Genomic DNA, 17,966 nt, shown 5'->3' with positions numbered 1-17,966 from the left:
TACCACTCCGGATGATATAACGCACTATCCCTTCAGGCATTCACAAACTCTTTAACAGCTCACAAAATAGGTACATATATATATTATTTTCATTTGAAAACAAAAGAGAAATTAACAATACAAGGTTAAGAATAGATATCCCGTTTCCTACCATGCAAGTGTGGCCACCCGGCCTAAAATAAATAACATAACGGAGCGTCTCGCGCTAACTGAAATTTAAATAAACTTGTAACCAACAATATTATCCCTGGATATCTGTTCACTAACCTGCACATAACATAGCAACGTAAAATGCAGACATCACCCCTCGTATATGACTCTTACATTTTACCGTTTCATACCATTTTTCTCTTTTTTCGATTTTTACTGTTTTCAATCTCTTCAATAAAATATCCATTTTCTGATATTCATCAACTCAATATGAGTTCATTGAATATTAAATCACATTTTTCAATTATAGAATTTATTTCTATCAATAATATTAAAAAATACAAATTTCATATCAAAATGGGGTCCGAGTAGTGCACAAGACCCAATTTATGGAAATAACCTGTTAAAATACTCTACCCACGTATAATTTGTTAAAAATACAATTAAACCTATCAAACGTGCAATTTCTGGCGTGAATTTTTAAATAACAAAAGAATTCTATATTTTGAAAATATATCCAAAACTTTTTCGATAAAATCCTAAATGCAATTTTCACAATCTATGATTACTAATAGAAATTGAGAGTTCCTTACAATCTTCAGGCGAAACGATCGAAGCACGGGCGCAGAAATCAAGGCGATCGTCACAAAAATTGAGATGGATCGAACTTCGAAACGGCTAATTTTTGAAACCGGTCCAGTGGTTTCAAAGATCTCGATGTGCTCGTTTCTTCTCCATTCTACGACGAAAGACGGTTTGACCCCGAAATCTATGAAAATTGAGGTCGAAGTTACGAAATCTCCGTATAAAAATACGGCTGATTTTTGACTATACAGGGTGAAAAAGACGAGAAAACGGAAGGAATTTGGGTGGATTATTTAGAGAATGAGACTGCGGACATTTCTCTCTTCTGCGTCGGAAGACGGTTTGACCCAGAAACGGACGAAATCTGAGGTCAAAGTTTTGAAATTTTCGTATCCAAATACGGCTGATTTTTGACGATATTGGATGAAAAATAAATTGAAATGGAAAGAGGTTGGGTGGATTTTGTAGAGAACGTAGCTGTGGACCTTTTTCTCTTCTGCGGCGATCGTCAAAAGTTGACTGTTTGCGAGAGATCTAAAGTGGAAAATCGGAGGAAAAATATTTTTTTTTTTCGTATATGTCTCGGCTGTAATGACGCGTTGGGGAAGATGAGTTATATAAAAAAAAATTAAATTTTATTTATATAAAAGTTGGGACGAAATCGGTATTTCACCTATTGTTTTGATCGATGATAACTTGATCATCCGGACTCAAAAAAATGGAAAGAGGTTGGGTGGGTTTTGTAGAGAACGTAGCTGTAGACCTTTTTCTCTTCTGCGGCGATCGTCGAAAGTGGACCGTTTGCGAGAGATCTGAAGTGGAAAATCGGAGGAAAAACAATTTTTTTTTTCGTATATGTCTTGGTTGTAATGACGCGTTGGGGAAGATGAGTTATATAAAAAAAAATTAAATTTTATTTATATAAAACTTGGGACGAAATCGGTATTTTGCCTATTGTTTTGATCGATGATAACTTGATCATCCGGACTCAAAAACTGACAAATGAATACTCTATTTCGCCTAATTTTTCGTTTCAGATCTAATGGTGTAGTCAATTTCTATAAATTCTATCTCTAGGAAAAATTTACATTTTTTGTATGAGGTGACCCCTAAACTTGATGTCGTTTTCGTTTTTGACGATAATCCGACTTCCTGGTCTCCAAAAATGACAAATAAATAGTCCATATTCGATAATTTTTCTTTACGAACCTAATGGTATAATCGAATCTTACTAATTCTTTCTCTAACGAAAAGTCACTATTTTAGACTGGTCCGACTCGATAATCGAGGATTTTGTAATTTTTATATTCGGACTTGCACTTGAGTGTGCTTACAAGCTAAACTATGTTTTTCGATCATTTTGAATCTAATGGTGAGGTCAGATTCCATTAAAAATTATCAGAATAAGGTCCTACAGTTTTACCCTAAGTTCCACTTTCAAGATTTTCTTAAAATTCTACTATTTATTTTTCCTCGAGATACGAATTAAAAGTTTGGGGTGTTACAATCTGCCCCCCTTAATAAAAATTTCGTCCTCGAAATTGAAATCATACCTTATTGAGCTTTGTCGCGATTCCACTAACACGACATATATAAGAAACAACACTTATTTTTGATTACCATCTATTGTTAGTCCCAAACCAATCTGATTTATAACTCGTAGACTTATGTCTCCCATATTCCGTCAACCCAACACATTCATTAATTAATCACTCTATTTCAAACTCATACTCCAACTAATCCATTATTTGTATAACAATAAGATAATAATCAATTCACCTTGTATCACTTTCTTGCTAATATCTATCAACAACAATTCCTTCAAATCTTCTCTGTTCTTTATATTTACTTCTCTCACCAATTACACCGTCTATCATGTTTTACTCATACTTACCCTGATTATTACTCCTCATTACATAGACTTACCGCAAACATATTACTACTATTTGCACACTATTTAATACTCCTTAATAAAATAATATACAACATTTACACTTATTATATCCCTACTATAATACAAATATCTACTAACATTAAATTCACAAACTGCATTAAAATCTCTATTCCCCATACACCAATATCTTTATATTCAATGCAGTATTCTATTTCTACTTACCGTGACATCTTCTCATAATTTTCATAATTTAAAACCTTAATCAAGAGGGTAAATCTTACATCAATTAAATTGTTTTGCAACTAACCACGTGTGAAGGGCCTGACAAATACTTTTTCAACATGGACATGTGGAACATCCGGTGAACTTGCTCAAAATCTGTTCAATTATTTTAAACGATTCCATAAGCTGCAAGTCACACGCTTTTTCTTTCTCTACTCCCAAAATTACAGTATTGACCAGTTACTGTTTAAATATCATTGTAATATCAATTAATCCTTATTCATGTAACTTTATATTCTGCCTAAATCAGACATATTTCCACTTATCATCCAATATTGACAGTACCACAATTAACTTTTACAAATCTAACAACTATCTCTCATGACTTTCAGTTCATAAGTAATATTGCTATCTTACCTTATTCATTTATTTCTCACAATTCTATTAAGTCACCATTAATGCAACCTTGTCACCAAATCATTCCTTCTCGCATTTTACATTGACTTACCTTGCTTTCAAAACTACCTTTTCTATCTAACTCTTTCCTATTATAATTCTAATCATTTTAACGTTATTTTTAACTTATTCAATTGCCAAATCCAACATGTTACACTATTCATAAATCTACCCCTTACCTTTCCTAATAAAATTCATCATTCACACGTCGAGTTTACCTCCAAATACTCCTTCATTTTGATCACCTACCAAATTTCAGTTTTAGATTGCACACCTATACTCTGTAGGTTCTTATCTAATCTTTCTAACCAACAAATATTTTTAGCCTTTATGCATACAAACCCAAGACCATAATATTACCATGTTATAGATGTTCTCATCCCCACAACACATATTTCCCCGTGTAATGTTCTTTTCTATCCTACTCTACTGTGCATATCTCGTCAGCATTCTTTGTCTCCTAGTACTCAACAACCTTTTGTCAATCATAGTCTTCTCGTGGCATAGACAGTTTTATTACTCGGCCTATCTCGAAAATTTCTAACTTTCGTAAGTGTGCATAATCTTATCAGAAGCATATGATCTAAACGAAACAACATTGAATAGAAGTCTAATTTTCTAACATCATAATTAGAAATCGTACCTTCCAAAATTTCGTCAGAGACAGGTACTTTCTCCTGGGTCACAACCCTTGCTCGCGACTGTGATAGAGGGCACTCTCTCCTAATATGTCCCACCTGAACACATGCGTAGCATGTCAACGATCCTGTCTTCGTAGATCTCTGTGAAGCGGGCAGTTGGTGGATTGGGGTCTGTAGGCTTTGAACCTGTCTTGTTGGTTCCTTTGGCCCTATTGGCATCATTGGAGTCTCAATTGTTATATGGCTAGGTGATGAAGAAACCCTATAACTCGATAGTGGAGTAGGAGCTCGGTATTGCGGATATGCGGGTTCAGAGGCACTCGGTCTTGCATACACCGGTCTCTTGGCTGGATCTGATCTAGAAGGAAAAGACGTCTGGGATTGACTAATATGTCCCCGAGATATCTGTAATTCCATTCCTTCTCACTTTCGACCGCTAATTCGGTCTGATTGCGGTGGCATAAGTTTTTCATCAATCTTGTTAAAATCCAGTAGCCTTATTGTTCCTTGAGTTGGCCCATCTAACATTTTTCTTAGCCACGGATCTTTAATCGATTGACGTCGACCGGAACATTGCTCCCCTCTATGTCCTAATTTACCACATTCGTAACATGCCACTACTCTTTCTTTTGACTGATTTAATATTATATGTTGTTGTTTCTTGTAAAACACTTCCATCTCTTGAGCAGATATTTCTATAGTCTCGCTTCTTATGCATAGTTGTTTTCCCCGTGACTTTGCTAGTTTCGTAATTGTTTGCCTCTTATTAGATTCTAACTGTCTTTCTTCAAATAGGCTCTGAGGCGATGATTGCAATATCCCTACTTCTTCTCGCAATCCTCCCTGTGTTGGGATGTTTACCCTCGAATCCTTTTGGGATTTATCCTTAAGATGGTGGTCGAGCTTTTCTTCTATCCTCTCTAATCTCTTTGTCAGTTGACCCACCATAATCATTTGAGCCTCAAACATCTCCAATTGTCTCATTTCCATACGAGTCTGCTTTTGGGATAACTCCGAGATTGCTTCTATCAACTGTTCTAACTCAGTGAGTTTACTTGACCCAGATAAGTCTTCCCCACCAGTTTGACTCCTTGTCATGGGTCCAGTTGCACCAATATTTCCTTACATATTTCCTAACCTGTAAGTTCAGAAATCTTCACTTTATCAGAAGCAAAGCACTTCTCCGAACCACACCAACATCATTCTCATAGAAGTATTAACTACTAGTATAAAGGAATCTAGTAATGAATACCATTTTCATTACTAACAGAATGAACCTATAATTTTATTCTACGCTTGCTAAGCTCTAAGGATTTCTAGACACAGAAGAGCTCGCAATCCCAGTACGAAATTACTGAAGAGCTCGGATACCAAATTCTTAGTGACACTCTATGATTGTCGATCTAATATCTATGGTATCAACAAATTCTCGAAAACATAGCAGATCTGTATCCCATACGGATATAATGCTATGCTCTGATACCATCTGTGATGCCCCGCCGAACACTAACACAAATCCCTATGTCAGATCTCGAGGTACTAGGTGACACCTCGAAATTTCAGCATAGTCTCCTCTGTTTATGTTAGCATTCCAAGGCGTTCAACCTGCACCTGATAAACGACATACAATCCTGCATATATATACAAAATATAATACTAGCGGAAGCCTATATAAGTCTAATAACGTACGAATTATCAGAGTGCGGAATAAGAAAATTTATATACAGGATTTTACAGAGGTTCCTCACTCTAATAAAATTCCTAACACTCAAAACAAAAATCTATATAACTCTTTGACGAATAGATACCACTAGGGGTATAACCCCAATACTCACCAAGTGACAGACTCTGGCTGTCTATCTGACCCACCAGATGATTCTCACTCATGTTCTACTCCTGCCTCGCTAAGCTTTGGATCTGAAACTAAAAAATGGAGAATGAAAGGGTGAGTAACAATGGTTACCTAGTAAGGAAGCAACAATTTCTGCCAATAACCTCTCCTAACATGAACGAATAAACATACTGAATCATTTTAAAATAAACAAAGTTTTACAGAAGAAAACTATGATTAATTGGTACATATAGCTAGGGATGAGCAACTAAACATTTTAAAACTCACATTACATCGATCAGCAGTACTCACTATAACATTCTCTTTTTATACAAATCTAATTGATCAAATGGAAACATTAAACATGCATTTCATTTTATATATCAAAATAAGCAACAAATACATAATACACAATGGTGGAGTATTGAAATTAGAGAGTTGGGATTCACGACTAGATCGCTCCCAGTCGGGACATGATATTACAATTCTTCTCTGGCTTTTAGTTCCTGATTTTGTGGCTGGTCGCTGTTTACCACGCTTGATTGACCATTTATCCGGCTCAGGCTGGCCGTTTGACGTGACCGTAAGCAATGGGTCTCTTTTCGATGTGTCAGAACATTCGACTACTATAGATTGTTAGTGATCACTGACTAATCATCTTCGTCTATGCCTATCAGGCGTGCATGTGATTCCCAAATATACAAACCATTCGTATACGACCACCTTTACATTACAAGTTCACTGGTAAAGATAGAGAGGAATATCCCGGATTCCAGTTGTGACTCCACTCTCATACGCGTCCCATACCATGTATGAGTTTGGTGGTCCCTACCGTACATCCCACGATAGTACACCACTCGAATGATATGACGCACTATCCCTTCAAGCATTCACAAACTCTTTAACAGCTAACAAAATAAGTACATATATATATTATTTTCATTTAAAAACAAAAGAGAAATTAACAATACAAGGTTGAGAATAGATATCCAGTTTCCTACCATGCAAGTGTGGCCACCCGGCCTAAAATAAATAATATAACGGAGCGCCTCGCGCTAACAGAAATTTAAATAAACATGCAACCAACAATATTATCCCTGGATATCTGTTCACCAACCTGCACACAACACAACAACGTAAAATGCAGACATCACCCCTCGAGTATGACTCTGACATTTTCCCGTTTCATACCATTTTTCTCTTTTTCCGATTTTTACCGTTTTCAATCTCTTCAATAAAATATCCATTTTTTAATATTCATCAACTCAATATGAGTTCATTGAATATTAAATCACATTTTCCAATTATAAAATTTATTTCTATCAATAATATTAAAAAATACAAATTTCATATCAAAATGGGGTCCGAGCAGTGCACAAGACCCAATTTATGGAAATAACCTGTTAAAATACTCTACCCACGTATAATTTGTTAAAAATACAATTAAACATATCAAACATGCAATTTCTGGCGTGAATTTTTAAACAACAAAAGAATTCTATATTTTGAAAATATATCCAAAACTTTTTCGATAAAATCCTAAATGTAATTTTCACAATCTATGATTACTAATAGAAATTGAGAGTTCCTTACAATCTTTAGGTGAAACGATCGAAGCACGGGCGCGGAAATCGAGGCGATCGGCACGAAAATTGAGACGGACCGAACTTCGAAACGGCTGATTTTTGAAACTGGCCCAGTGGTTTCAAAGATCTCGATGTGCTCATCTCTTCTCCCTTCTACGGCGAAAGACGGTTTGACCCTGAAATCAATGAAAATCGAGGTCGAAGTTACGAAATCTCCGTATAAAAATACGGCTGATTTTTGACTATACGGGGTGAAAAAGACGAGAAAACGGAAGGAATTTGGGTGGGTTATGTAGAGAATGAGATTGCGGACATTTCTCTCTTCTGCATCGGAAGACGGTTTGACCCAGAAACGGACGAAATCTGAGGTCAAAGTTTCGAAATTTCCGTATCCAAATATGGTTGATTTTTTACGATATTGGATGAAAAAGAAATTGAAATGAAAAGAGGTTGGGTGGAGTTTGTAGAGAACGTAACTGTGGACCTTTTTCTCTTCTGCGGCGATAGTCGAAAGTGGACCGTTTGCGAGAGATCTGAAGTGGAAAATCGAGGGAAAAATAATTTTTTTTTTCGTATATGTCTCGGCTGTAATGACGCGTTGGGGAAGATGAGTTATATAAAAAAAAATTAAATTTTATTTATATAAAAGTTGGGACGAAATTGGTATTTCGCCTATTGTTTTGATCGATGATAACTTGATCATCCGGACTCAAAAACTGACAAATGAATATTCTATTTCGTCTAATTTTTCGTTCCGGATCTAATGGTATAGTCAATTTCTACAAATTCTATCTCTAGCAAAAATTTATATTTTTGGTCTGAGTTGACCCCTAAACTTGATGTCGTTTTCGTTTTTGACGATAATCCGACTTCCTGGTCTCCAAAAATGACAAATAAATAGTCCATATTCAATAATTTTTCGTTACGAACCCAATGGTATAATCAAATCTTACTAATTCTCTCTCTAACAAAAAGTCACTATTTTAGACTGGTCCAACCCGGTAATCGAGGATTTTGCAATTTTTATATTCGGACTTGCACTTGAGCGTGCTTACAGGCTAAACTATGTCTTTCGATCATTTTGAATCTAATGGTGAGGTCAGATTCCATTAAAAATGATCAGAACAAGGTCCTATAGTTTTACCCTAAGTCCCACTTTCAAGATTTTCTTAAAATTCCACTATTTATTTTTCCTCGAGATACGAATTAAAAGTTTGGGGTGTTACATTAATTCTATTACTTTAAAAGTAGTTGCTTCCAAGCTTTGATATACATACATCTTTTCTTGTTTGAAAAGAATTGGGAATGTTATGAATCATTAAAACAAGAACCAAAGTAATATCAATCGATCGAAGTTTGATATCCTTTTCCCCAATTTGAAAGGATATTATCCAAATGCCTTCTAGCACAGTCTATTACTGTTGTCTAGGTATGGAATAGTTGGACATAAAGAAAGTATCTGAAACACATACCCTCAAAGATTTTAATTTTTTCTGCAGTGAACGTTGGAAAAATTTTCTTCAAGTTGTCAATTGATGATCTTGTTGTAACCATAAATTTTCTTTTACTTTTCTCTTCGACATTGTAAGAATGTCGAAATACTTTTTGTCAACATTAAATTATATAAATGTTGGCTAAACGCAATAAATTTGTCAACATTAAGATGACTTATTTCAGCAAAATAAGTTAATAGATTCAACCAAATGTATGTCAAGTCTAAGAAATAATTTTGTCGACATTTTCTCATACATATATTAAACATTATAAAATTGTCTGCCAACATTATTAAAAAAAAAATTGTTAACAAAAGTATTTCATAGATTCAATCAAATGCATATCAAGTCTAAGAAATCATTTTAGAATTTTTTAAATTACTCATTTTTTTTATAGAATTTCCTAGGACTGTTTCATAATACATTTTTTTAATCAAATTCTATAAAATATAAATGGTGTTTGAAGATATTTTTAAATTAATAAATGGTTAAGCTTTAGTTTAGGAAAGAAAAAAAAACTTTTCTTAATAAGTTATTTATTTATATTTATATTTTTTACTTCTTTTTTTCATTAAAATCTAGAGGTATGTAGTTTTTGATTCCTAATATTGATTTAAGATCTTATCAAGTGAGGCCATTATGTCTCATGTGATAATGAAATATACTTTGCTTAGCCAATAATAATAATAATAATAATTAAAAACACTTTCTTTACTAAGTCAGTAAGGAAAGTGTCTGACCACATCACCTTATAGCATCCAAAAATATGATATGTTGCCAAATGGTTTACTACGTGAAAATACCTAAAACTCGATGGCCCAAAACCATCGAATTTTTCAAAATTCGACAGCCTCACCCGTCAAATTTGTTAGTTGAATTGGGCCATGTTGAAAAAACATTGACAACTATAAGCCATAGAAATTATTTTCGTCGGTCTTGAAAACCATCGAATAAACTAAATTTGACGGGTTTGGGACTGTCAAAAAGACTACATTCGACGGATTTGAATCATCAAAAATACTATATTAGACCGCTTTGAACCGTTGAATCTGGCATGTTATCATAAATTCGATGGCTTAAAGCCATCGAATTACTATAAAGTCCAATTAGTTGCTATTTATTTATGTGCCCAAATAAGAAATGTCTTCAACTTGTATCTGCAAAAAAGTCACATACCTACATCTACATCCTATCCACATCCACATCCCATCCACTCTCATCTACATTTACATCCACATTCACAACCTTTCCACTCCCATATACATTCATATCCACATCTCATCCATTCACATTCACGTCCAAATCCCATCCACTCCCATCCACATTCACATCCACATCTCATTCATTCACATCCCATCCACACCAATTAGTATTCAATCAATAGTATCAAAGAATAATAAGACCTTAAAAATAAGATTTAACATATTATAATTTTTTTCACTTATCTAAGTAATATAAGTCAAATTTATATGTGAAAATGTGTTACAAAAAAGTTAACAAAACATGAGTCTTTCAAAATATACGACAGTGACTCCTAGGTCATCTAATCACCCCACCACAAAGAATATCAAGTAAAGTCCCTTGGAATCCAGCTTTATTCATTAGTTTCGTCGAAGAGCCAATGATCTCATCGATATAAATTGAATAATACTTCTTATTTGGCTTCCCAGGATCTACTAGTGCTCATTTGACGTAAATCACATGCCTTCTAAAGTTCATTAATAAGCATACCCTACCATTATTCAATTATGGTAATGATTCTGATACTGGTTCTTTGCCTCCCCACTTATTATGAACTATGGAATCTGATATCACATATAAATAAAATTATTATTTATGATTAGATATATAAGTTGAAATTCATCATTTATATGAATTAAATATTAATTAAAAAATAATTGAAAAATCTTCAAAACTAAAGTATTTTTACATCTTAACTGAATAGAAGGACCTACAACTTCAAATGTAGATGATTTTTTCTTCTTGTGCTTATTATTATTCTTTTTTTTTTCTTTTCTTTAGTGCATGAACTAGTTGAGTTAAGTTAATCATGTCACTTTCAAACTTATCCGTATAATTTCGATTTCGAGTTGTATATAACATAATGAAGTCTTTGAAACTCCACCCCCCATACCTCTTACTTGTTTTTTCTATCTTTCCCAAACACTTATACACAATTACGATGAATATAATATATGTAAATAAAAAATAAAAATTCGATAATATATGTCATACATACAATAGAAATAAGATCATGGTCGATATCTTTATGAGCAAAGTTAGGATTTTATTTAATAAGACTATTTAATTGACTCTACAAAATAATTAAAACATTAACATGTTAAGTAATATTTTCAAAATTAAAAATTAAAAATTTGACCAAAAAAATGATATTACTTACGAAAGATTTGACTAGCTCAGGAGTAAGAGCACTACCATCACTCCTCATATGACTATCGATGAAGAGTTCTATTCTTGTGAGTTGCCGATCACCAGTTTTATGTTTTTCTATTTAGATAAAAAAATAAAACATATAAGAATTATATATGTAACAAATTATCTCCAAGCTATTAAAAAGTCAAATAATAGTAACAAATCATCATTGATTGTACAATATGATTAATAATAACAAATACTTGCATGGTCCAACTGCTTCCTTCATTCAAGCAAAAATTGGTGTAGCAACCACTAGTTTAGCATGTTACTTTGTCTTATATGTAAAACTAGGGAATACTAATCTCTCCATGCATGATCGGTTTTCTATAGGCAGAACTTCTTATAGTCCCTAGAAATGTTGTAATCGGACTGTCAAAATATAAACAAATAAATCAATTTTAATATAATGAAAATATTCATCATTATTACAACTAATCAATAAAATATTTAAACTACCTAGAGAAGATGTGAAATAAGTTCAAACAACTCCGTCGATACCTTCCTTCAAGAATAATAGAAAAGTGGCACGTGTGCCATCGCATAACGGCATATATTTGTCAATAATTCTATTGAATTATTCCTAATTCTATTGAATTATCCCTAATTCATTATCCCATAGAATTGAATTTTAGATGGAGATGTGAATCAGATAATGAATATAGATCCAATATCGACGAGCTGTCAAAATTCTTCATTGACTAGCTATCAGAATCTTTTATCGACGGCATAATGCCTGTATGGAATAACATTAAAAAAATATTATAGATATTTGAAAACAATAAGATTAAAAATGAAAGCAATAAATCAAATAGTGAGTTAAATTGCAACAAAAACAGAAATATTACACAATATCAACAATGAACTTGTATTAAAATAGAAATATATACATAACATACCAGTATAGTTAGTTTTCATCATCGTTTTCAATGATATGTTTTTTAAGACATATGATAAAATATCTATGTTATTTGCTGTAAATGTTAGAAAATCTTCAAAAGTGTTTATATCTTTATTCAATCTCTTCGAAGCTTCTAAAATCACATGTGTTAAGCTTCCATAGGGCGACTTTGATCTTTATAATAAAAAATTTAAGTTGTTTGTGAGGCAAGAATAAATGGTTCATCGTTCACTTTTGTATTCTCATCAATCTCTCTAGGTTAACATATAGTAAATTTGTGTCTCGATCAACTATATGCCTATTTGAATCTTCTATACACACCCAATCATAATAAAATATTGTCTCTTTGAAATCTAGGTAGTTCAATTCAAGTATTTTCTTTACAATACCATAATAGGTAATTTTTTCGTCTACATAACCTACAAACTAATTGCAACTTTTATTGACATCCTAGAGTTTTGTGTTGATAAATTCATTTCATATTCTACTGTATAGAAAATATACCCATTTACTGTATATGTATTGTATGAAATTGTGGAAGCATTTGGTCCGTTAGCAAGCTTTTTTGTGATTGAGGGGCTGAAATCGTCATGTAGTTGTTCTCTAACCCAATGAACATAGTTTTTCATCTATTAGCTCTTGACACAAGACTTTAAAGGTATTTATTATATTTCATGTAGAAGATAATATGAATTAATGAGGTTTAGATTCATATGATATAGAAATAAATTTGAGTTGTTATTGCATATTTTTCCCACTAAGAATTCTCAACAGACTGACGAAGTACCCATTTGTGAACTTGTTCATACTCCACATTGTTCAGAATATAACATTTCCTACTTTTATCAATAGGGTAGGCAGGTTCACAGTCATAATTTATAATCATATGTTGGCATCGTTGATGACTTCCTATTCTACGTAAATCATCGGACGTGTAATGCAAAGATACATCATTGCTTCTTCTATGAGATGGCATTCTGTGATAAAATCTTTTGGAAATGTTTGGTTTACTACGTATCATTTATAACTCTTCATCATCCTAATAATGTTTTACAAATTAGACAACGATAAGAAAAATAAAAATATTAATTTATTTATTCATTATTTATTGATCACCATATAACGTTCAAAATGATACATCTATCGATATCTAATTGGTCCACACATAATTGCTTCTTTCATCAAGTAACAAGGAAATGTATCATAAAAATAAAAAAAGAAAGTGAAAAATAATTTTTAAATACACACATTGTTCCTACAATACGTCCTTTAAAACTTTGTAACTTTATACGATTGATTTTTTTCGATTATAAGATATTAAAAAATATCGAGAGTTGTTGAATAGCGATACACGACTTTTGATTTTTCATCTTGAACGCATGCATTAAGAACATCGATAATAAATGTTGCATAAGTATATGATAATCATGTGACTTCAAAATTTTCAATTGAAGTTCTTGTAAATTCGTATTTTATTTCCAATTTGAAATATATCCAACAGGAACTTTCAAATCCCACAAGATTTTACAAATTAATTATTTTTTCACATTAGAAAATTCGTAAAGAACTTTTGATAAAATCTTATTGCCATTAATATTCATCGACCACAAATTCTTTTTTATCTTCATTTCTTTTAAGTTTAATTGGTTTTATGACCATCCTTTACTTTATCTTTCATTTTCATAATTCTTGCGAAGAGATTTTCAATCACATTCTTCTCTATGTGCATCACATCACGATTGTGGCCAAATGATAACTCCTTCCAATAAGGCAATTAAAAGAATATTAATCTCTTCGACCATGAAATCTCATCATTCATAGACTTTTTTCATTTTCTTACCTGTTAATTTTTCAAACTCTGTATGAATTATTCTCAACTTAGTTAATAGATTAACTCCACTCAAACAATAAGTTTGCCTCTTTTTTTTCACACCCATTAAATTGAGATTTTTGACTTTTGAAATGATGGTTGAGATTAGTTAAATTTTCTATGTTTCATATAAGTAAAATTTTCACTCGTATTTTAATCACTTTGAATATGTTCCTTCACTACAAATAGAATATCAAAATTTTCTCGTTATTTTGCAACCCGATAAATAGTCGTACATTAAAAAATCATGTATAGCCCATAACAAAATTACTATCATTGTAAACATATGTTTAGTGCTTGCATCATATATTTCAATTCATATAGACCACAACTTATTTAGTTCTATAATTGTTGTTGCAAGTATACGTCAATGTCATGTCTACGTTAATGTCATGTCTTGGATCATTTCTCCTAGAAATCAAAAGTGTTAACATCGTAAAATTCTTCCGCATGCATAAAGATGGTGGTAGATTATACAGAACAACCATAACATGCCAACAACTGTATGAGTTGTTTTTCATCCCAAATGAATTAAATCCATTTGTTGCAAGTCCCAACTGAACATTGTGTAGTTCAACAACAAAATCTTTCCATTTAATATCCACTATTCTCCAATAAGATGAATCTACTAGATGGCACATAAATTATTTTCATTGTTGACCTCCTTTAGAATGTCATTTCATATTCTTTGCAATCCATGATATACGATACATTCGTTTCAACCTTTGCATTAATGGAAAATACTTCAATATTTTCACCGATAAATTTTTTTTCTTGTTTTCTTTTTATTAATCGGTTTTTATTTACTCTCGTCATATTTTTGAACAACTATCTTTATCTTCATTCTCTATCCAATATAATATATAATTATTATAACATGCATGAATAATCTTGTACTTCATTTGTAAAAGTTTTGATCATTTTCTTTGTGTAGTTGGTACTTTCTGGTAAGAAGTTATCATGTGATAATATCCTTTTAATCATTTGTAACAATTCATTAAAACTCTTTTGAGACCATTGATGTCTATTTTTTATATTCAATACCTTAACTATAATTGACAATTTTGTATCATCTTTTCGATATGAATGATATAAGGGTTGTATTGCTTCCTCTATCATTTGATAATATTGAGTATTATCTGTTGAATCATCATGAATTTGATCATCATTTCTATCATGACACTCGTTCATGCAAGTAAATTCATCTTATTCATTGGAAAAACGTCCAAACACATCATTTAACATGTCTGTCATTCTTAGGACCATTTTTTCATCACACTGACAAATAGATGTACTAGCCCCAACTGTTACATGATCCCCACCACTCCAATATTCTTCATAAAATATCCATCTCATGTATGAAGTATGTATACCGTTACAAACTAAGTATTCTGTGATTGTTTTTATATTTTTCCTCCCCGATAAGGTATTACGATATTTGACATAAGAACAAAAATAATGATTATCATTATCGAAAATTTGTCTATTCGTTTTTAAGTACTCAATAAATAACACTACACCATCAATGTATTCCATTGATAACTTAGGTTTCAACATCTACTATTTGTTTGGAACTTCGACTCTCTCCATCAAGCATACAACTAATAAGTAACAGGAAAAAACAACATATTATTTTAATTATTATCATTAAAATTAACATTAATACTAATGCATATTTTTCTTACAAAACTATTATAATTATTCAACTACGCCTAAACATATTCTATAAAGCATATTCAACCTAACTAATCTATTACTTCTATAAAAGATAATTGTTTGGTACGAATTTTTCATTTGACATAAATATCCTTATTTACTGATAAATTTCATGTATATCCTATATACCTTAAAAGTTAAAACAACGAAACTCTTCGTCTTTGCTAACTGCCACTGTTATACCCCTTCATCTTCAACAAACGAAGATCACGTAATAGTTCTCTAATGTAAACATCAATGAGGAATCCCATTAGTCATAACTCTTATTAAGTTACTTTTATATCTTACTAAACAAATTAGAAGATAGTTTCTTCGACTTCTCTCTCATCTTCTTATACTATTCTACCCACGAACATGGTAACTGCAACGACTTAATCATTACCTGCAACAAAGCGTTGCTCTCCAATCTTTCTTCCACAAACTTGAAATCGTTTCATTTTTCGACCTAAAAATCTCCCTCTATCATCCATCATCTTCAACTACTTCTAAAAGAAAACTCCATGATTTTCTTCACAAAATCTCTCATTTTTTTCATAAAATCTCTTTCATATACAATCCATGGTCTCCAATCTCCTACAGAGAACCTTTGATTTTTCTTCCCCAATAAATCACTCTATTTTTACCCTTAAAGTTCTCCCTCTCAATTCTCAATGGAGTCTCTGTTTGGAAGATGACCTCCAATTGATCCTCACAACATCAATAAACTTCGACCCTCCCATCCCACCAATTATTCGGTAAGTGTCTATTTTTTTAAAAAAATTCTAAGAAATTTAATCACAAGTTTTATTTTTTTTATTTTTTGTTTTTTTCTTTTAGTTGTTATTTTGAACTCGACTTAATTTCTATTTTATTTATCTCTTTACAATCAAAGATGCTTTTTCTTGTTGAATTATGTGATATAATTAGGATTTTTAATTAATTTTGCGTTATCTATCTGCATATGTGATCAGGTTTTTCTTGTTTTTCTTAATTTTTATTTTTTTCGGTCATCTTTTTAGTTAAACTATAGTTTCGAATATTAAATTCTTTCAGAATTAAGTATATGCATGCCAACTATTTGATAAAATGTCTGAGATATGTTTTCTTTCTAATTTTTTTTCTTTATAATTTTTTATTTGTATATGTCGAGAACTCATAATTATTTCCTTATTTCTTTTTGTCAATTTAGTTCTTTTTTTTTTTTAATCATTTTGATTTTCATTAATTTTATTTATTTATTTATTTAGTTTCTGATTTTAAAATATTTAGTGAAATGTTCATAGTTGGAAGTTATTTATTTGCTCCTCGATAAAAAAAAAATTACAGATTTTATGGAGAATTCACTTTAAGAATCTGCAAAATTGATTTTTTTTTTTTGCATGGCTCAATTGCAAGTGAAGAATATGAAGCAATGTCATCTTCCTTAATTGAAATGGGAGCCACAGGCAAGGAAGTGGATGCTAAGTCATTCGCTAGAGATTTTGAAAAAAATATTTTCATCGATACAGGCAAGCACTATTATTTGTGTATGACATCGTTTCAGCATTAGGAATATAAACTCACCTATTGAAAACTCTGCATTTTAAAAATGTCTTACATTAGGTTAGACCGATTCCTTATTCTTAAATGATTAGTGCCCTATATGTCATGGTATAGATATGGGCGCTATCCACAATCAAATAGCCAATTTTATGTTTCCTTATTTCTTTTTATCAATTTTGCATTATGGGCATCCTTATTTTTAGTTCTTTTTTTCTATAAATTATTTTGGTTTTGATTACTTTTATTTATTTATTTAGTCTCTGATTTCAAAATATTTAGTAAATGTACATAGTTGAAAGTTATATATTTGCTCCTCGATAAATTAAAAAAATACAAATTTTATGGAGAACTCACTTTAAGCATCTGCTTGATTTTGTTTTGTTTTGTTTGAGGGAATTAAAATCGTTTTGTTGACTTATGGTTTGGATTTGTTGGTTATTGTCAACATTTGTTGAATACATGCTGAATTTTTGAAGAGTACTGGTAGAGATGATGGGGATTTAAGGTAAAAATAAACTTTATTTTGAGGATTACGTGTATCAAATTTACTCATCTATTTTGATTTGTGCATGTTTTTACTTACTTTGTTGATGTTCTACATTAAGTTTTTGGTCATACTTTCTCATTTGTTTGTGTTCACGCTAAGGGTCCATTGATTTTGATATAG

The sequence above is a fragment of the Akebia trifoliata genome, chromosome 16, assembly GCF_017979445.1.
Source record: "Akebia trifoliata isolate Shusen 1 chromosome 16, ASM1797944v1, whole genome shotgun sequence".
In the NCBI taxonomy this organism is placed as follows: Eukaryota; Viridiplantae; Streptophyta; class Magnoliopsida; order Ranunculales; family Lardizabalaceae; genus Akebia; species Akebia trifoliata.
The sequence above is the reverse complement of the archived record's forward strand: the minus strand, read 5'-3'. Positions refer to the sequence as shown.